The sequence below is a fragment of the Notothenia rossii genome (genome assembly GCF_949606895.1).
Source record: "Notothenia rossii genome assembly, chromosome: 4".
Taxonomy (NCBI): Eukaryota; Metazoa; Chordata; class Actinopteri; order Perciformes; family Nototheniidae; genus Notothenia; species Notothenia rossii.
This window is the reverse complement of record NC_136902.1, coordinates 19,207,637-19,230,599: the sequence shown is the minus strand read 5'-3', so window position 1 is coordinate 19,230,599 and position 22,963 is coordinate 19,207,637. Positions and strand designations below refer to the sequence as shown.

General features: G+C 41.0%; 2 protein-coding genes across 2 annotated transcripts in view; both read right to left on the bottom strand.

Moving 5' to 3' along the window:
• The window catches only part of kcna10a (potassium voltage-gated channel, shaker-related subfamily, member 10a), a 136,170-nt gene that overhangs the window by 85,495 nt on the left and 27,712 nt on the right, over nt 1-22,963 (bottom strand). The window lies entirely within an intron of this gene.
• kcna2b (potassium voltage-gated channel, shaker-related subfamily, member 2b) overlaps nt 1-22,963 on the bottom strand; it is a 105,872-nt gene that overhangs the window by 62,833 nt on the left and 20,076 nt on the right. The gene's annotated exons all lie outside the window — the stretch shown is intronic.

Here is a 22,963-nt window from a genome sequence, read left to right as displayed (position 1 = left end):
TGTTTGAAGTCATGAACCTTAGTTGGTGCTTCAGTATAATCGGTACCCCTGAAACTCATCCAGTGAGAAACGTTCCGCGGTGCAAAAATAAGTGCGATTAAAATGCGTTGATTTTTTTAACGTGTTAATTTTTGTGTAAGTAATTAATCTTAATTAACGCGTTAAAGTCCCGGCCCTAATAAAAATCATAACTACAATCCGAACAAACAGGGGAAGCCTGGCTTCCCTTGGCCTCCAGGAGAAAACACCACTGGAGACGGGAGCATGTTGATACGACCTTCCTAGCCGGAGTTATGGCCGCATTTTACAATAAACTTACGTTGGGTTGCTTAAAAAAAAATATCGCAATTTGAATTGCAATATTTTGTCAGAAAAATCGCAATTTCATTTTTTCCCAAAATCGTGCAGCCCTACTGTGATACTGTAACACAGATGTTCAATGAGAATGGTCCAATAATTTAAAGGCCCAGACTCTTCTCAATTAGCTTTTCTCTCTTTATGTATGTTTCATTCTTTCCTTTTGAATTGTGCATTTTTCTTCTCTTCCGCGGCTAATTTTCATTGCGTGTCTGAAGTGTTAGAAATGAAGTTCTTAAGTTGGAGCAAGGTCAGGTTGGACGTGTTATAAACGTGGACACTGGGGACCAAATGTTTTCTGAAGCAATGGTAGGAATTTTTACAGTTCAAACACAGGCCCAATCGCCTTCCAAGCAAGTCCTGCATTTTTGCACTCTGCTTTTATGAATGTAAAAAGACTACCTTGGCCCTGATTGTTAGCGCAAGGCAGTAATCGGAAGTTCTGAAGTGTAACATGTAAACAGATGATCAACATTTGTTTGGTAAGACACAAATACAAATAGTTTGCAATCATCTAGCATATACTTGACTGTTCCCATCAGAGGGAGACCTGTTTTTCTTACATTGTGGCATTTAACATGGAACATTGTGATAGCTATAAAAACTTAAAGAAAACCATCACATTTAAAAAAAAATATTAGGCATTGTTTATATCACAGACTATACTGAATTTCTCCTAATTCATAAACAAGGCATAAACCTGTCCCTCCCTGCCTTATTAAGCAATGGAGAAACCTGGTCACATGTTGAAGTCCATTCAACTGATACATAGCTTACTGTTCTAATAAACTATAACCTAAATGGTATTTTAAGTACTGACAGTAATCCTAAAAGGATTACAAAGGGCACTCAAGAAAACCTAAAATAGACTTGAATTATGCTTTCCAGTTTCCAGATGTAGATCAGAGCAAATCAGTGGACGTAGAATATTCTATATTACTATTTACGCCATTGCTAAGTGTTCTACATTTGGATTAAAGTCTGGAAGAAAATCCTGAGAATCTGAACCACACGGATTCCTGAAGCACCTAAAGCAAGTGATGCATCCATAACAATTCTGGACATCAATCAAGTGAAAAAAGCTGATGCAATATGCTTTGTGCACATGTGTGTGTAAAAGATAAATCATACAGGGTCAGACCCAGAGGTGTCTCTGGGGCAGGTCGCAGCAATATGTCACAGAGTCAAACATGCACCTGTGACTGGGGCTGTGCCTGTAATCTTTAAGCAGCTGTCATTCTGAAAACTACTATACCTGCAGATGTGGCCTCTAATTTGTATCATTATTTCTGTACAGCAAATCAGTTTGCTCTACACATGTAATTTTGCAACAAGCAGCTAAAAGGCCAGAGTATCCAAATTGTTGCAAAAGTAGCTTACTCACACAGGCAGCATGTGGGATCAGTGGTGGTCTGTTTCCTTTTATTTATGAGGTGAATTAATGCAACACACACCAGCTCATTATGTGAGACCTTTACAGCATGCATTTAGTCAGCACCATCTTTGAAATGTACAGTATGCATGCTCTGTTTCATGCACAAAAACACACACTCTATTGTAGCACGATCTATAAAAGGTTATGTCATTATTTTTGATTAAACTTGAGGAAAATTCACACAGCAAAAATATAATGTTACATCAATTTACCTGAACTCCCACAAAGCAATTGCAACAAATCCATTTCAAGTAATTGCATTACCATCAAAGCAATTTACATTGTGCTCAGGCGTTCTGGTTTTTGAAGCAAGTCTCCAGTATAGAATTCCCATAGTACCAACAAAGCAGTGGGGTTTCACGCAGTTCTGCTTGCTTAGCTAAAGTTGTCAGTTAGGACATTAATGTGGCTAAGCAGGCATGCCTTAGAGCGCCTTTGCTTTACAAGATCTCCTCCATGTCATTAGCATTGTAGTATACTGTATCAACACTAGTCATGCCTGAAAGTCTTATGGTAAAGCATGACTGCCAGCACATTCATTACAGCAGCATTTGGTCAGAGAGAGTTAAAAGTATGATCAGAAATTGCACAAACAGATCCATCTCTCTTTTTAGGGTTTCATGGTGCTGCATAATCGTGCCTTGTAAACAGTTTATCTGTACAATTAAAATCTAACGGGCAACACTTAGCAAAGAGCCAGGCGGGGCAGTTTTCCAGAACGAATCTCATAATTTGTCATTATCGACCATGTTTATATTCATTTTTGCACTGCAAGCCCTCTTCTCAGCCCACATTCCTCCAGATGGGACCGGGTGTGTTTGAGTCTGCTGCACTCCAAGATCTTGTGCAACTTCAGCACATCACCTGGCATATCAAAAGACTTGATTTCCTCCACGTTATCGAGCTCTTGAGTCAAAAAGGCTCTCTGGATAAACAATAACGTCGCTGGCAGGAAATCAGCAGTGACAATAATCCTTGTGATTTAAATTAACAGGGAAAACCGTAAACCCCCCCCCAACGCCCCGCTCAGCTCTGACCTGTGTTATGGTTTCTAAATTGAAACTCAAGCTTGCCGAATGTCATAGAGCAGAACAATGCAGCGGGCATAGCATATGTGGGCAGGATTAGTTTACTAGAATTCAATGTTTTATTTAGCATACGTCAAAGTACTTGCGTGTGTGTGTCTGTCATTAGGGCATGCTCCTGTGTGTTTAAAGGAACATCAAGGAACACTAATCAACGGCCTATTACAAATGTGATTGATGAACTTTGGCAGACTACTGCAGCCTAAAACTTTATAGGTCACATTACTTTTGTGTGTGTATCACTGTGTGAAAGCACATGTCTGTCTATCCATATGTGGGCGATATTTTATTCAGCGGATGTCACTGCCCCTGGTCACACTCCTCTAAACAAGAAGACACACAGATGCAACCTAAAACCATGGGCTTGGATGGCTCTCTTGTAATAACCCTGACATCATTAAATATAAAGGGGGGAACATGACAATTACCACCTATTAGAGTCTGTCTTACTGAGGCGCACACAGTTTGCATTGAGTATACTGTATAGCCATGGCTGGTGGTTAGAAGACCTTCTGTATAGACTGACTTTATTTAGATTATAATTTCCTAAATTAGGTTTATGAGGAAGATGATTGAGGTTCCATGTTGGCTTTAAAGTGGGTCTCTAGACAGAAATAAACTATGAGCTGAAAGCTTTTAAATGTGATTCTCTCTCCTTGCAAAGACATCAATACAACTAATTCAAGATGTAACCTAGCCATAAATGTGTTTTACAAGCATATTCTTTGACAACATGTTGACCTGCATAATCAGGGCAGGAAGCCTCCAGTGAACCGACTGCAGAGGAGGGAGGAAGTTATTTATTTATATATTTTAGAAATGTATGCTCTGTGGCCAAAACAAGAGAGAGGAGTCTCTGGGTTACATTATCTCTGATCTTTGTTTATCTCATCGCCCACTTCAAAATTGACTGTGATGGATGTTTGTCTCTGAATTTATTTATCTCTGAATGTCTCTACTCTTTTTTTTTTTAATCACCATTCTGCCTTTCACCTATAATCCTAATTCACTTCCCATGCAGTGTTTGGTCCAGCAACACATGTCCACTCAAAAGGTGTTTACTGTAGCACCAGCAAAAGTGGTAGTGGTCCAGGGATGGCATTTCAGTCTTCTCGGAGCCTAAATTCCACATTAATGGTAAGGCCAGAGTGCTTCTACCTGAGTCAGGAATACTTTACATGCTGAGCTACTTCTAAAGACTTTAGCATGCTAGAAATTCAGAAATACATACGACCATTGCAATATAGCTAAATCGTAACCAAAGGCTCCAGTTTCACCTTTGGTGTATATAAATAGTAAGAGAGGAAATGGGCTCACAACCCCCTTTCACAGACCCCCATGACATAATATAATATAATTGCGAGTGTCTGGTGACAGTGAGATACAGACTCAAGATGTACTGACAGCACTTATTAGGCTTTGTTTAAACAATTGCCTGTGAGAACATTGTTGCAGTGATTTTCCATGGCTGTCTACCCAGCCGGAGACACCAGGAATACGCTTCCATACTTATGAGTGTGAGGCAGACCTATAAACACATGTTAATGGCTATGGACACCTGTGAGTACTTCACTGTAGGGCCTCTTTGAATCCCTCTTTTTCACACACACACAGAACACATTATATGTCCTGTAAGCTGCCCAAATCACATCTGCATCCGTCATAGTGGGTGTATAGTGAAAGTTGGTGGTTTTCCATTTGATTATTCTTTGTGAGTCACCTCCATATGTGTGCAAGCTCCCTTTCTCTCTCTCACACACACAAAATCCCTCCTACAGACTGGCGATGGAGACCACCTGGTCACAATCAGTCAGGCCAGGGGTTAAAATCATTGTGTCTTTAGTGTGGTGGAAAAGGCTCATGGAGGGATTGGTAAGGCAGGAAGAAGGATTGAGTTGGACTTGAAATAGTCTGATGCAACACCACTGAAAAAGGGCCTGAACACCTTTAAAAGACATCCATTAGTTTGACGAAATTCCTCTGACAATTGCCAAAAGGTTGACCATGACAATTGCAGTGTCATGCTATCCTAAGTGTCCTAAATTGCTCTAATGTTTCACAAAGAAAATAGCTGTGATCGGGACTTTTTATGGGTGAAAAACAGACAGATCAAACATTTGAAAGAACTAAATACACCATGTCAGAAAAATGGCGTCACGGACAAAGGGAAGTGGGCATCAGGCTATCTGGTTCTCACTTTTCAAACCCCTGACATTTTACATTAGACCTTTAACTCAGGAAGTAACGCTAATGTTACAGCATATCGTTTTTGCTGCCATGACACACTGTTGAGCCCAGGTAATCATCCGCAGCTGTCTACCAACACACGCAGAGACAGAAATATTTGGGATTCTTTCAGATTTTTTTGTAAAAACAACTGTTTTAAGTGCTAGCCAGTAAAGATTGAGACTGATAAGAGAAGACAGAAGAACAAAGGAAATGGCAACTATGGGGTTGATACAACAACGGAATCAATTTCATACTAAGTGCCAATCTCAAGGTAAAGGCTTGAGCTAGTCAAGGCCAAAGATAAACACAAATGGTTTTAAGTAACTTATTTTCTTTTTGCATCTCTGTGATACTGTAAGTAAAAGGTGGGACAAGTGCCAATGGAGTCCATACGGTTCCCTGCAGAGCATGGAGTGTTTGACAGTACTTGCCTCTCAACATTTATCTCTGACGACACACTGAAGCAATGCTGATTAGTTGTGTAGTTTGGACCCTGTTTTCTGAGAGTGTGTGTACTTTTGTGAATACACTTAACTGTAATTGAGCTTTCTTAAACAGTTTGACAGCGCAGACCCATCACTTTGTCTTTCTTTGCCCACTTTCCTTCAGCACTCGGTGGAGTTTCAGAAGTAGCTGGAAGTCGTTTGCTTAAAATAGCCGTCAGTTGCTGTGTTTTATCTTACACTTACATAGTCTGCGCTGCCAGACGCAAATCCAGTGCCATCTCTGATGTGGTGAAATCAATCAGTAGGATTGTCAGCTGGTTTTAATGGCCGCCTTGTCTCTGTGCCATGTCATTCTTTCCTAAAGTGTTTCTTTTTGTCTGTCTTCTGTCTCTCACTCCTTATTTCTTCCTTTCTCTTCTAACGTCTTTTTTCCAGTCAAGATGAAAACCAGAGCTGGCCTCGACGGCAACACACAAGAGGAGGTTGTTGCCACAATAAGCATTTCTCAACAAACAAAGAAATTAATTTGTGAAAGCCAAAGCTGTTCACTCTACCCCCGCCCTCCGCCCGACATATGGCCGACACTCTGCAGACCCTCGACGTGGCAGCAGGAACACGTGACATCATAAACGAGCCGCAGGACATAATGCTAACAAGACATTTGTCATTCAGACACTGTTTTGTCAGGTTGATTTGGGTTAAACTTCATTCACCATTTCTTTGAAATATAGTTTCCAGTTATTCATTGAGTTAAGATGTTTACATCAGTACATGCTGAGCGTATACAACAGTATGAAACTTTTCACCCCCATTCATTGAGAGGCCCAATGTGAATTGGACCTGACTGATGAAAATGTCTTCTGCTTTTGATTTATCGATATTTGTTATTGTGTTTTATCATTTTAAGCTTCTTCGCACACAGCACTGTCTGCAACCAGAATGTACCCAAGGGGATCATGAATTGGAAATGTCTAACTTGATTCTTGTCCATGTTTTGAGACAATAGTGAACCATGAAGCAAATTTCATCTCATCGCTCACCCCCTCAAAGGGTTCCTGGATTTGACTCACACATTTGGCAATCAAATGTTTGCTTGAGCAAGACAGGGTGAGTAACTAGCGCCTGTGGTGTTACTGAGGAGCTGACCCCATGTGCTCTGGTCACCCATCCAATAAGAAAAACACAAGAGGATTACTAATATCGAATATAATGTTCTCATTCAAAACCACAAGCTTTTTGAAGGTATTTTCTCATCCGACAGACGCAAACTCTGTCGGAAGATATTCTTCATTTGATGTTGATACTGATATGTTGGATGTGAATCACACGCTGATGTCATAAGTACATGATTACCCGTACATCATTATTGATCATCGCACTTCCCATGTCCATCTCGCTCTTCCACATGCAGACACGTGTGAAAATGGGCGGGCGTGCACACACACACACACACACACACACGCACAGTACTGAGGCATGTGCTGTATGTGGTTTGGTTTAGTTTATTGTGATGTCATTTTACAAACATCCAGCGATGCATGCTTATCAAGATTGAGGAGATGAGAGAAAGGGAGTTGGTAAGAAACAGAAAAATGCAGAAAGGCTTGACTCTGAAATGGCATGTCAGGCTATAAATTCCAAAACCAGATTTCTACTTCTATTCTCAGCTATGCAAGATACACCTCAAACAGTAGTTGTGTATAGCCTTGTAACTCTAACGCATGGTGAACTCTAGCTGACTGCAGAGTTGCAGAATAGTCTACTGACATAGGAAGCAATACAAATAATCCCAAGGTAAGAATGATGGTTAATTATTAGAGAATGCCTTTTCAATGCTGCTGAGATTTGTTAAAGTTCTGCCATGCAAGCCTGTCAGTTGGTAGAGGATTGGTAAAGGGTAGTCACATGGGGATGATGAGGGGTCATGTGTGGTCCCCCGGGTTAGTTTGGAGTTAGTCAGAGGTTTATGAATGGAGTGGAAGAGACATCTTTATGGCTCTGAAACCATCTCTCATTGCTAGAAAGCACCAGGAGATTTGGGTTTAGCAGACCATCGGGAGCCCCAGAACATGATGTGTGTGGATTTAAAAAGGTGTATGTGTGTGTTTGTAGGCATGTGTGCATGTTACTCCATTAAGAAGAACACCATCTGCAAAATACATTAAAAAAAAAACCGGGAACATTTGCCGAAAAGTACGCGTGTTATTTCCCCTTTCTATGAAATCTAGAAGTAACTTATATCTCAGAGATGCAAGCATAGGACTTGGTCTGTGTCTAATAAGAATGTTTTTTTATGGCAAAGAGTGAGTGGAAAAACACAGCAGCAATTACTGTGAAAGTTAAGATTGGCCATAACCGCTGGCTGGAAATGCTTACTGCAATGTTCAGTGTAACACGGTAAGCAGCTCCACCTTCATTGCATTCATTGCATATTGAAATCTCTGGTTTCATAATGAAATTATTATAAACGTTCACCCAACTTTGAGTGAAGGGATGGAGCTCTGTGCCGAACGGAGGGTGAAACCGTTGCATATTTTCTCAGTTAAAGAGGCTTAGAGAGCAGCAATCTAACTCCAGTGACCAGGGTTGATTAGAGAAGCATTTGGCACAGAGGCAGGGTGTGTCTGCCAAGCTCCAACCACCCAAGAACAGTGTCACACACACACACACACACACACACACACACACACACACACACACACACACACACACACACACACACACACACACACACACACACACACACACACACACACACACACACACACACACACACACACACACACACACACACACACACACACACACACACACACACACACACACACACACACACACACACACACACACACACACACACACACACACACACACAAAAATGTAAGTTTTTTTTCAGCAGACAAGCTGACTTCATGACTCCTAATTTGGGAACTCAAATGAAAACCACATATTGTAGAGAGTCTGGTTATCACCTCACTTCCAGTAATCGAGGAACAATTTGGTGGTTCATTCCATTCTGTTGATGTTTCATTCACACTACATGGTTTCCAATTGGGTGTGTAGCATCTTTTGAAAGTTTGTAGTGATAAAGACTTGATTTGAATGACTTGAATTGAACAGTATTTTCTGACTGGGAGACATATATTCCACACATGACTCCAATGTAGCCTCCGTTTAGATGACACATTCCCTAATTGTATTCATATTGTTTTATATTTACACCCCAACCACCAAACCAGGGTCATTCCAGAGTGTGGCTTATTCAAGAGCTCCTTGTTATAAGTAAAAGTGGGAATGCAAGATTAGTGACAAAAAGGAGAAATCCAGCAGGAACAAGGTGTTGACCATTTGAGTCAACACCTAATATAGAGCCTTTATTCACGCCCAATAAAATCATGTCGTGCCCAACCCCTTGCTTAAAGAAAACGCCATATTACCAGTAGATGAGAATGCATCCTCCAGATTTTTTAGCAACTCCAGATTCCCTGATTCTCATGAGATTATATGTGAAAATGTCTTCAAGGACAGGGCATTTATGTATCCATATAGGCCTCTTAAATATGAAATAGCCAGACCCAACTACTTCTGAAACTAGATCAAATGTTTAGAAAAGAGTGTTGAATGATTACAAAGTGTTGATGCAGTGTGTGGGGGACAGCTGCTATCCTCAGGCGACTATGATCTCACTCGTCCTCCAGAATCTTTTGCATGACTCTTTTCTTTCTTTGTTTTACCAGTGCAATGTTTTCGGCCTCCCCACCCTTCATAGTCTTCAGCGTATACAATCCTGCTGTGTTCAACCTTGCCTCTCCCACCCGAGAAGCAAATCAACTGAGACAGATGTGTTAGAAGGGAACATCTGTCCAGAGCTATCTCCTTGTCAAATGAGGTGCCAAGTACACAGAGTATGAATATTATTTTAGGAGGGTTATAAAGAAACGTCTTTTACATTATCAATTGGCTTTTTGAACAAGGACTCCCTAATAGACAATAACATAACAATTTCCTCTCATAAGACCCAGTTTCCTGCACTTTGACCCCAGATAAATGCAGCAAGAGTAGCTTTGGATGCTGTGTGAGTGTATTTTGGCCAAGTGTGCAAATATAATCTTCAGCCATCTGAAGGCCAGAAGAGGAGAGATTTTTGGAATACAAAGACATCAAGTATTCAATATATCTTTGAAGAGCACTCTGGAAAATTAATGCTCAAGGGGCAAAATTTCAATGGTTATTATTTATAAAATTGCTTTGTTCCTACAGAAAACTCCCTTCTACTTAAAGGTGGGGTAGGGAAGTTTGAGAAACCGGCTCGAGATACACTTTTTGTTCTATCCCATGGAATGCTCTTAACGTCCCGATAGCAATGAATATCTGAAGTGCTTTGACAAAAATCCATTAAAAAATGTCATCTGTGGAAAACGTAGCAGTGTAAAAAGCACGACCAATCATCTGAGCCGGCCTGGCTAAAATGACTGGATGGCCTACCTGCCTGTCAGCCTTCCATCTGTGCACAAACTTATCTTGTGCCATTTATGCATTTGTGTGCGTTGGAGGAGGAGCTCTGTAAGGAAGTGGCAGATTTCTTCCGGCTGTGTATTTTCAAATTCTAGCGCACTCGAGCTGGTTTCTTGAAAATTACCTACCCCACCTTTAAATACAGATTTTCTTTAAAAGGTTAATGCCACATGTTAACATCTTGACTAATTGTTGTGGTTTTGACCATCATTTATATTGGTAGGGATAACGTGGTGCTTGTAGTAACACGATGAGATCTGGGAACATGGTAGTATCCCAACAAAATATCTCATGTCTGGCAAACATGAGTGATCAGATGATCAGACATTATGTAAACAAAACAAACTAAAAGTGCACATCCAAGCAAGAATGGCAGATTCAAGTTAAACTAGGAGGTCATCTTTTAAACTTATGAACATTTGGTAAAAGTGATGTTTGGAGCTTTTTTTATTATTATTATTATGGTTTCTCGACTCTTTCATTCATTATCTCTTATGTATTCCATTCATTAGGCAATATTTGCCTAAGCTGTATGATTCATCACGTGTGGTCAGTGTTGCTGTGCTAAAAGATGCTCTCCGTGCTTCGCCCTCCGTCATGGTCGACCTTTAAGGTTCTGCAATTGTTTTTTTACCATGCACATTGTGAAAATCTGAGTCACTGAACTCAATGAAGCTCTTTCCATGATGCTCTACAGAACCAGACAAATGGAATCTTTCTCAAGCCCAATCCAACACACACTACATTTTTCTTTAAATGCTTTTTTATGGTTTTGAGATTTCTTTATCCCTTTGAGAAAGACCTTGTTGTCACTGAAGGTCTTATTGCTCATTGCTCTTTCACTCCATACTTCTTTCTGTTTCCTTTCCACCACTTCTTACGCTGCCCATTCTTCACCATGGAGCTGTAATGGCTTCAGCAGATGTGATTTTGAAGTAGCAGATAGTAGCTACTGTGTCAACGTGTTCTGGGTTCTTGTTTATGGCTGTACCTAAGCCCTGTGGGCCAGCACCAGCCCTGCTGTCCGTCAGATGTCCACTACCAGCCGCCACACACAGAGGAACACAGGAGCTTAAAGAACCCAATCAGAGGTTTCGCCCAGTCAACACAGTAAACCCCATGTGCTTAAAACGTATATTACGGATATCCATTTCCCAATTCGTTCTGTCATGTCCATGAACAAAAAAGTAGAGAACTGTGGGTCCTGCTTTTCATTCAAATGTTCAAAGTTAAAGCTTATTTTCATCAATAAAAAATAAATGTGGCAACCCTCATCATAATGAATCACCTATACTGTACATACAACGTTTTGTTACATTTACGAGAATTGTATTACTATGCAGTGATCTGCGAAACTTTTCTTGGTGGTGGATATCTTTTGGAAACTAAAACATGGCATATAAACAATTATGGGGAAAGGAACCCATTTGAATGTATGATGTTGAAGGTTGAATGGTTTATAAAAAGGATTTTGTTGATTTGAGATTGGAAGAGAGTTATGCATTAGCTAGAAGACGGCACATAAACAACATTTCTCCCTGTCAAACCCTTATGTGGGATATCACTGGAAGATCAGCATTGGAAGGAGCTTAGACAGACAAAATAACAACTTGTGAAGTATAATGTTTGGTTGATCGGCAAGATAAGCAAATGTTTTCCTGATTTCAGTAGAATAGAAGAGTTTATTCTTCTGTTTGTTTGGAAACAGTCAAGAGTTATCTGAAGTACATGTTTCTAACAGAAGCAACAAGGGCATCTAACCAACGAGTTCGGAGGAACTCTTACCATTACTGATCCCACTGTTTATATCAGTAACTCACTATGTCCATGGCCTTTCCAGTAAACTCTGTGCTTTGGTTACATCAAAACAAATTACACAAATGGTCCTGAAGAATTATACAAGCTTGGGCATAATACATCTGGTGTGTGTCTTTTTTTAATTGTGTATAAGGGTACACTGGTGTGTATCTGAATTATCTGTCCCTACTTAAGAGAGAGGTGGCTTCAGATCAAGCTGGTGAGCTTGTTTCCGATACGTCTTGCGTGTCCTACGCTGGCATTTCCTATCTAATCCTCCTTGCAGACTCCGTCTGAAACTGATCTCTTTTTGTCTAAGCATACCAAAGAATGGCTCAGGACAAAGGAACGATTCTAAAAGCTAATAAAACCTTCAGATCAAAACACACATTTTAAATACGTTTGTGTGAAAGACAAAAGCCATTCTGGATTCTTATGTCTAAATCTTGTGCAATGTCATTCCTTCCCAGGCTCATCACTTGGTGTGTCAAACAAAGTTGGTGGTTTCTCAATAGTTAGGACTCTTAAGGCCCGGACACAACGGGCCGGTGATAGATGTTTGGTCATCGATGAGCGTCCTGTCGCCCTACTCAGATTGGTTTGTCCAGCACCGTCGTGTCTTTTCGGCCGCCGATTCAACATGGCTGTCGGCAAAAGAAATCACTCTGATTGGCTGTTCAGTTTAGCGAATCAGTGCATGAGAAGCGAAACGGAAGTGAAGAAGGCTGTTATTTTTCATTTTCCAGTACCGCACTAAACATGTTTTTGATTATAAGTCATTATGTGAAACAGTCTGTGATGGGCGAGAGTGAAAATGGAACGCACGCTATTTGTTGTTTGTATATATCATGCAGTCCGTCTTCCGGTTGTCTCTTTTGAATTAAGAATACACACTACCACCGCCTGCTGTTAAGGAGAGTTATTGCCACTCACGCATGCGCGCACAAGTGCGTACATGCTACTTGGCTGTCGGCTGAAGTCTTTGTGGTGTGTTCCAGTGCGACTTTTTGGCCAAGACGCAGCAGACGTGAGGCGACAAAACAATCGGGTCCGTCGGGACGTGTTCTTTGGTGTCAGTTTGGTGCTCAGGGCCTTTACAGACCAGAAAACAGCTTAACTTTAACCCCACATCACTGTTGTATCAAATGATAAGGCTGGCATTATCTTAGTTTCATCAGTTCATCTCTTTCATACGTTCTACTAGCTGAGCCTACCTGCGGCAAAGTGTTGCTACTGAGGATGTATTTCTTTTAAAACTGGTCACAAATCTATTGCTTCATTTTTTGGGGGGATTATTTTACTCTATGTGTACCACAGAGAGCTTAAAGCAATCGGAAGGTGATCGCGTAATTGATTTGAAAATAAACTATGACCATTGCAACAGCGTGGGCCATTGATTTGCTCTTATAAACACTTTTTAGACAACAATATAGCACAGACACAATCAAATATATATGCAAAATCTTCAAAGTGAATACAAGTGTTTGCACAGGACATACATAAATGCATCTTGATTCAACCTATAAGTCCTACAGCACTTTAAGATGCAATACTATCCTACTTGTTTTTCCTATTACTCAGAATATATCTGTGTTGAGTTCACAAGGCTCCTGGTAAATAACAGTGGCTTATAGACAGAGAATAAAAACATCTGCTGCTTAAATGTCCAAGTTTTTCTCAATGTCACTCCTGCACTAACTCTCATTTGATGTATTTGGGGTAAGCAGGATGGTGCTTGGAGTTGTCTGATGCAATATTGCAGTGTACAGTAGACAGGCAATTTTGTCTGTGTTTGTGTAGCTCCATGGACGTGAGATCGAACAGGGGATGACTCTCCTCATGCATTCACAGACTGGGAGTGTTTTGACTGTTGGTTAGAGGTGTGGGGTAACATGCCTGGAGGTTTTCTGGGGGTGGTAATGGAGCGTTTCCTAAAAGTTATGATCTCTAATAAGCATACCACTCTTGTTTTCTTACTTATGTAATCACCCTCAGGGTTCTTACTAGCTCTTACCTGGTTGGGAAAATATTAAGATTAGTCAGAGCAAGAAACACCCTGGGAACTCCATGGTGTTATAAGGTTGTCATAAAAAGAAACTTGAGCTTGAACATCATGGCTGTCTCCTGCCCTTGTATAACCTTCAGCACTGTACATTCAGAAAATGTATGTCAGATGGCATGCTGACAATGAAGCATCTCAGTCTCAACATGCTGGAGAAAGAAACATAAAACCCATTTCAATCCAACATAAGGAAACCCGACTTCTCACCATACAGGTTGTGTTTGGACATGTGTATGTGAGTCTGTAGCTGGGCCAAAGTGTGTGTGTGTGTGTGTGTGTGTGTGTGTGTGTGTGTGTGTGTGTGTGTGTGTGTGTGTGTGTGTGTGTGTGTGTGTGTGTGTGTGTGTGTGTGTGTGTGTGTACATGTTGACCCAGTTTAACGCTTTAAAGACTGTGGTGTTTCCAAGAAGTAAAGCCAAGCCAGCTGCTGCTGCTGCTTTGTTCCTCTTACAGGTGTCTTTTTTAACTCACCTTTCACAACTTTCACTGCCTCTCTCCCTTCCTTCCCCCTCTCTCCTCCCCTCCTCAGCCTTTACAATTCACCTTAACCCCCTGCCTCTGTCCGCTTTGCTATGCACCTTACCTCTCTCCTAGTGCCCAACTCAACTGTGTTTTCAATAAAGCATATAAGGTGTGAATCCAAAAACAATGGTGCCATTTGATAATCCTTTTACCAACAAATACTTACTGTCAACTTTTAGAAACCAACCCTATTGTTGCTTCAAACAAGACTCTGTGATGCCTAATCACGCAAGCGGTGCGGCCATATTATAACAACGGGAAAATAAATGTTACTTGGTTTAATGGTGCCAACATTCAACCACCAACTATAACTATGTCATAAAATGTGGCAGATAAAGCTGTCAAATGTGTTATTGTTACAAAATGCTGAACAATTTCACATTTTATATTTGACAGTGTAATTATATGTAGACAACTGCAGAACAAGGAAATATGAATGACACTGTTATTATTGGATGTCACAGTGCACTAATTACAGTGTCATTTTAAGGCCTCCCATGTTATTTTAATGACATGTCCCTTTGATACATTGGAAATATCGTGAAGGATCAACCAAAGTGTCATTTGAGATGATATACAGCAGTCAGAAAACAAATCTGGCAGGTTATCACTTGTTCATGTCTGTTTAGCACCTTGGTTACCAGAAAGCATTTATGATGCTCAATTAAATAACAATTTTACACCTGCAAAGTCATCTGACCACAGAAACATCAGTATGTAAGAGACAACGCCTATAATCAAAAAAGCAAGATAACTTAAAGATCAGAGCAAAGTACTTCAGGGGCATTACAACATGAAGAGTAATACTGTGGTCTTGTAAAGCTTTGAAAAAGTGGGTGTCTGAGGTTTCTCCCTTATGACATGTTGATACATAATACTTGCCTCCTCCGATTTATGGTGAACATTTTTTCATCAATTGGAAGGAAAACAAAAAAAAGTCAGGCGGCAGGAGACAATTTAATATAAAATGGAATATGAAACAGTGAGGGTCACAGGAATTCACTTTTTTATTTGATTCCATCCCTGCTGAGTCAACATACACGTATAGGCAGGATTTACTTTTCTATCCTCTTTGGTGTCTTTTGTTTGGGAAAGTAACCACTTCAGATGTGCATTCACAAAAAGTATTTCTGCACAATCTCACATATCTTTGTTCTCTTAGAGTTCTTTATATTTTATGTCCTATAGTCTGCTGTGCAAATGTCCCACACACATAGTTTTTCTGACTGCGATGGGTGGTGTCCAATCTTTCTTTAATCCAGATGTAGACTGCACCAACTCCTGGAGGGAAGTATCTGTCTCTTTAGCTGCTAAATGCTCCACTGCCGCACGTCAACCAGCTGGTTGCCCACTGTTCTGCACTGTTCAGCGTGTAACTGCAGTGTGTCATTTTAAAATGGATGGTTGCCACAGGTTTTGTTTTTGTATGATACAGAGTGTTTGTTGGCAACAGGACAAGCACATGTACCTGCGTGAGCTTGAGGTCATTATGTAATGTAGCGTTAATGACCACAAACATTGATTCAAAGTGGAAAATGCTTTGACAGATTGAGAGGAAATAATTATCATTATCAGTGTGATGTGTAGACAACAGATCATCCGTCATCATGTTCTGAAATGGTGAGGTAGGCTGTGAGTCACAGAAGTTTCACATTTGGGAGAAAAGCAGTGGTTTTTGAGACCTTGTGGCTCATATTTATGGAATTTGGGGGAAAAATATTTCTCAAAGAAAAATAAAGTTGGAACTGATGGTAATTGGATTTATTCACAATTTGCAACTAAGTTTCAATATAAACTCTATCTTTGGGATCACTGTATGATTGCTTTTGTGGAGCTGACCACAAATAGATTTTAATTTGGGGATAAGGAGGCGAGCCAAGTGATTTCCTGCTCAAAGCTGCTCCCATGTTTTTGCATGTATTCGTCATTGGAGATGTACTGTACCCAGCTCCATGCATTCGCCTCCAGATTTGTTGTATTTTTTGTGAAAAACCATTACAGGCTCTGTTGTTAATCAGGCTTTATGGGTAATATACTGTACAAAGAAGGAAATCCAACCGCAACAATGTGTTTTGAGGCAGAGAACTAAGCCTACATGTCTATGAGTTGTGGGCTGTAAAGCAATGGCCCCTTAGGCCAGGGCTCCATTACAGGACACAATGCCCTCTGTGTGTGAGAAAAAGCCAGCCGCTAAACCACTCTGCTAAAGAGTTGGGTTATTTAGATACCATGAATGTATCATTAAATACTAAACAGCTAAAAATGTTTGATTAAAAATCTACAATGTATTGATTAAAATAGATTAAATACATGTTTTTTAGTTAAACATGTTTGTTTATATTGATCATACAACAATCGAAGAGTCCTTATCAGAGTCCAGTTTTGGGATGACCAACAGCATAGATCCTTAGACTTAAGAAGCTCTTCTCCTTAAGCTCTGGCGCGGACCCAGATGTGAAATGAACACAAGATGTTGGTAGATTTACTATGATGCCAAAATCTCTGGGAATTGGTTACAATAGCAGTGGGGCATGCCCCAGAAACAATGGTGAGAGAGGCTAAAGGTTATTACACTTACTAACCCAGCACACAGAACCACAGTAACAGACGCAGGAACACACAAACATTGACTTTGGGTTTGAATGAGCGTGGTTTCCTCTAAGAGTAGATTAAGAAGGGAACTGTGGGAACAACTAGAGAACTATTCTACTTGGGAAAACAACATCTTCATATTATCTGAGCAAATGAAAACGTGTGTTTCTCTGTTTTTTCAGGAGGCTCAGGTATGATTTTGTGTTGTTCCAGATCCATCTGCACATATCGTGCATGGTGTGTATGAGTGTGTGCCCGGTGGCTCATAGCCTGTGAACGCATGGTGGGACAATAGCGGGATTCTGCCTAGCGAGGTCGTGGGAGGAAGGGGACAGAGGAGTCAATGAGTGAAGAGGCTTCTGGGATGCGTCAGCGCAAGGCCATGATGAGGGTGTAGGAGGACGAGCCCTGTAACTCAACAATGTGGAGGGACAGCCATTCAGTCGCCTCACAGGACGACACGCACATGCACACAACCACATGCACACAACCAAAGAAACACACAGTCAACAAAAGGTGCAGGTGAAATAAAGCCATTCATCCACCTTCCTTGTGATATATGGAGAACTGGGCCAGGGAGCCTCAACCAATGACTGGTTTTTCGGCGTAGGTTTTCACTGACCATTAAGGAAAAGAAAGGATGAATGAAATGGTAAATGTTAGAGGAGAGATGAGTCAACCAGTGAGTAGAGTATGACCAATGTTTGTGCAAAAAAGATGAGGTACGTCATGCAGAGTGCTTTGTGTACCATCTAATTATCGGGCCCATTAACAATAAGAAAAAGTCATTTTAAATGGCAGATGTATTAGGGTGATGAAAGGGTTTTATAAGGTGTGCTTGTAAAGTCACTCTAATGTGCCCGATTGTTAAGTGTGTCGTGTCTAAATTAAAAAAGGTAGCTTATGTGACCATGATAGAAACCAATGAATAATTCTTCTTTTGAATTATTTTACTTATTCATTTTAAAGGCAAAAGGAAAAGAAAGTGATGATTAGCGTCATAAGAAACTTTTTTTGACTATTATCTATACATCATGATGAAAGAGATACCAAAAATGTACGTCTCTATCAAATAGTCTCTTCTTTGCCTCATTCTCGCTAGGCTAAAAAACAATGTAAAAGGGTTGGTTCACTCAAATTACTAAAAATAAATAAAAAATCTAAAAAACATTCCCTCTAACAACTAGTTGTATCTTGTCATACAGATCAGTTATCTGTCTAGGTTTGGAAATACCAGTTTTAGAGAAGTCAACAGCATGTTATTATTATTCTTAATGCAAAGAACATCTCCATTTAAAGAAATACAAAATATATATAACAAACAGTGTCACAATACCTCTGTTTGTCACACTGTCAACGGGTCTCATATAGGAACTACTGTTCAAACACCTTAGCTGAATGTCAGAGGCACATGAGAAAATATGTTTGTTTATTTTAGCTGCATTTAACTTGATGTTATTTTCCCTGGAAGTATGACGTCGTTCCTTTAATTTATTGAAATTAATGGGGATGTTTGCTCTTCTGTTTCAGGAGGCTTCTGCGTCCCTTTACAACACCTTCAGGCCATGGAGAAACCTGTCCAACCACTTCCCCCCCCCCCCCCGATACCATCAAGATTCATAACAAGCGTGACTAAAGACTAGTTTGTTTTTTGGAAGAAAACACTGTTTTGAATTGCATGTGGATTGTATGCGGGTGCGCAGCGGGGTGTCTATGTGTGCGCATATCAAAAAGGAAATAACCAACTACCGAACAAAGCAAATGATGAAGATGATGTAAAATTGCGCACGATGCATCTTTGTAATTATGCACTGTTGAAGCATAAAGGAAAGACGTCAAGTCTTTGCAGGCATTCACTGGAATTTATAGAGCTGTAAATTGAAGACCACACAATAGGGCCGGATAGTGACTCATCACAGTTATTATAACACGCATGCACATGAACTGTAATAATGATTAACACCAGATTTTACAGCACCGATCCCTGACAAAAAGCCTTATTTACATGTCTATGGGCAGGGTGTTTATTTCAATTGTTAAATAATCATATTAAAACATGTCGTTATCAGATCTAACTGATATTCTTTGTGTAAATGATAGAGGGGACCAACACATTAAACTACTACATGAAAAGGTTGAGCAGTTTTCAGACTCATACTTAAAATGCTTAGACAAAAACCTACTCAAGATTAAGGAACCTGATCAACAATACTGTTTTTAAAATAACTTTAATTTCTCTCAGCCTGAAACAAAGTAAAACGAATGCACATACAGTGGGGCAAAAAAGTATTTAGTCAGCCACCAATTGTGCAAGTTCTCCCACTTAAAAAGATGAGAGAGGCCTGTAATTTTCATCCTAGGTATACCTCAACTATGAGAGACAAAATTTGAAAAAAAAAAAATCCAGAAAATCACATTGTCTGATTTTTAATGAATTTATTTGCAAATGATGGTGGAAAATAAGTATTTGGTCACCTACAAACAAACAAGATTTCTGGCTCTCACAGACCTGTAACTTCTTCTTTAAGAGCCTCCTCTGTCCTCCACTTTTTAACTGTATTAATGGCACCTGTTTGAACTCGTTATCAGTATAAAAGACACCTGTCCACAACCTCAAACAGTCACACTGGCCAAGACCAAAGAGCTGTCAAAGGACACCAGAAACAAATTTGTAGACCTGCACCAGGCTGGGAAGACTGAATCTGCAATAGGTAAGCAGCTTGGTGTGAAGAAATCAACTGTGGGAGCAATTATTAGAAAATGGAAGACATACAAGACCACTGATAATCTCCCTCGATCTGGGGCTCCACGCAAGATCTCACCCCGTGGGGTCAAAATGATCACAAAATGATCACAAAAATCCCAGAACCACACGGGGGGACCTAGTCAATGACCTGCAGAGAGCTGGGACCAAAGTAACAAAGGCTAACATCAGTAACACTACGCCGCCAGGGACTCGAAAATCCTGCAGTGCCAGACGTGTCCCTCTGCTTAAGCCAGTACATGTCTAGGCCCGTCTGAAGTTTGCTAGAGAGCATTTAGATCAGGGGTCGGCAACCTTTTTGATATGAAGTGCCATTTAAAAAAAAAATTGTTATCAGCGTGCCAACGATCGAGAAATAATTATCAAGGGAGGGGGGGGGTTGAGGAGCTTGACGCTCGTCAACTATCAGCAGGAGGGCGGGGGAGCCTCGCTGCGGGGAAGCAGTGTGTGGACCTGTCGGCGCAACTTACATGATGCCGAATTTAACAAACACATTTTAATAATTGGTTTAAACGGCATAATAATAAGGACGATCGTCCGTTCTGTGATTCTCCAGAGCACACATGTTATGATATTAGGGTCATGCAGAGTGAGCACCACGGAGGAAAGCGGCAGAAAGTCGCCTGGAGATAAAGAGAGCGGGGCTGCGTTGCGTGCATGACTTCCTTCTGCAGGTAACGGGGAGACGCGCTCTGGCGGCGGTCTCGTTCAGGATCCGAAAATACAATTTAAATATTTTGCACACTTATTCGACTTATTCCGAGTGTGCCACTGGTTACGGTACCGCGTGCCAATGCTGGCACGCGTGCCAGGGGTTGCCGACCCCTGATTTAGATGATCCAGAAGAGGATTGGGAGAATGTCATATGGTCAGATGAAACCAAAATATAACTTTTTGGTAAAAACTCAACTAGACGTGTTTGGAGGAGAAAGAATGCTGAGTTGCATCCAAAGAACACCATACCTACTGTGAAACATGGGGGTGGAAACATCATGCTTTGGGGCTGTTTTTCTGCAAAGGGACCAGGACGACTGATCCGTGTAAAGGAAAGAATGAATGGGGCCATGTATCGTGAGATTTTGAGTGACAACCTCCTTCCATCAATAAGGGCATTGAAGATGAAACGTGGCTGGGTCTTTCAGCATGACAATGATCCCAAACACACCGCCCGGGCAACGAAGGAGTGGCTTCGTAAGAAGCATTTCAAGGTCCTGGAGTGGCCTAGCCAGTCTCCAGATCTCAACCCCATAGAAAATCTTTGGAGGGAGTTGAAAGTCCGTGTTGACCAGCAACAGCCCCAAAACATCACTGCTCTAGAGGAGATCTGCATGGAAGAATGGGCCAAAATACCAGCAACAGTGTGTGAAAACCTTGTGAAGACTCACAGAAAACGTTTGATCTTTGCCATTGCCAACAAAGGTTATATAACAAAGTATTTAAATTAACTTTTGTTATTGACCAAATACTTATTTTAAACCATAATTTGCAAATAAATTCTTTAAAAATCTGAAAATGTGATTTTCTTGATTTTTTTTCTCATTCTGTCTCTCATAGTTTAGGTATACCTAGGATGAAAATTACAGGCCTCTCATCTTTTTAAGCGGGAGAACTTGCACAATTGGTGGCTGACTAAATACTTTTTTGCCCCACTGTAGATCGTCTGAAGCAGTTGCAAAATGCCTGAAATGTGAGGATATCCATGCACTCTTGACCTCCTAACCACCATCCAAGCCCAAAAGGCTCACCCCTCCTCATCATTTCTCACCCTTAACCAACCCCAGCGTGGGGTGCAGGATCAAAGTTCACTGTCTGGGGGGGTTTCCCCTTTCAGGCTCAGCCTCGATAACAAGAGCCAAGGCAGTTTTGACAGTGACAGAATCTTTAACACATGCACACACGCACATCAATAATTGTCGGGCAGAGAACATACAAAAGAGCCACGTCAGCTTTGGGGAAATGCCCGTTTGCCTTTGAACTCATAAGAGGGGGTCAAAATTCTTGAGCAGAGAGAAACCTTTCTCGAGTTTTGACCTGTGTTTTTTCTTCCAGGGCCCATTTACTCCAAATAGAGTTGTCTCATCAACACCGAAACAGGAACTGAAATCAAAGTAAAATCATTTATATTTTCCTAAGAGGAGGAGAAAGGGATGACACTGACACACAATCCTTCCTTTCTGTAATTGTTCTCTTTTTTCCCCCCTCTCCTCTCTGTCTGTCGGAGCAGAAGGGTGGGATGTCTGTCTGCTCAGCGCCAGGGGCTCTGACAACGATACGGTTCAGGTCAGAGAGACGCTGTGAAAGAGAGAAACGCAAAGAACCAGAAAAAAAAGGTGAGAAGGCAAGATGGAGAGAGGGGAAAATAAGGATGCATAAACAAAAAGACGGAGAAATGTCAGAGAGGGACTGTTGTGATACTGGAGCCTGAAGGCCTCGCTGAATGCAGGGTGTGGTGGATCTCTGCCCAGGGTGAGGGGATATCATAGTTGCAAGGTTTGACATGTTGCTTTATTCACAATTTCTCTCTCAATTTGCCGTCGACAAGTAGCAGAGATAAATTCCAGGTTGCAACAGACCATCAAAGCTCCATTAGTGTAACTCCACACATTTCTTTGGACTGTACACATGTTCAATGTAGCAAAAGACTGTGTGTATTCACAATGTAGAAAATGGCAGCGTACCACATTTCTGAAATGTTTGACCAAGGACACTGGTGGTTTGACCTCACGCATGGCGGGGGCACGTTGCACAACCAAGAGCTGAGCTAGAAATGACTCAGGTGTGGAATAACAGTGACAAACTTTGGAAGCTTTCACGGCGTAAAACAAACCCTGACTTCACCAGGAGGTGACGTAAAGTCTCAAGGTAGTTGAATCATCCCATTTGCGCAAAAGAGACGAAGTGGTGAATGAATGGAGAGGATGAATAGCAGTAGCTAGGTGCAAATTATAAATAGCTGTACTTTTTTCTTTTTTGTCAAAGAGGAGGAGGAATGGGTAGGCACTAGGACCTGCACTGAGCAAACAGGAGGGAGGGAGCAGCTTTGGGACTCCTCTTACTAAACTTTTAGAACAATTCATTTCCCAAAGAGTGTGGGAGGCAGACAGACAGAAGTGGATGGCCCGAGACCTCGATTCAAAGCTTTAAAAGCAGGAGCGGAAG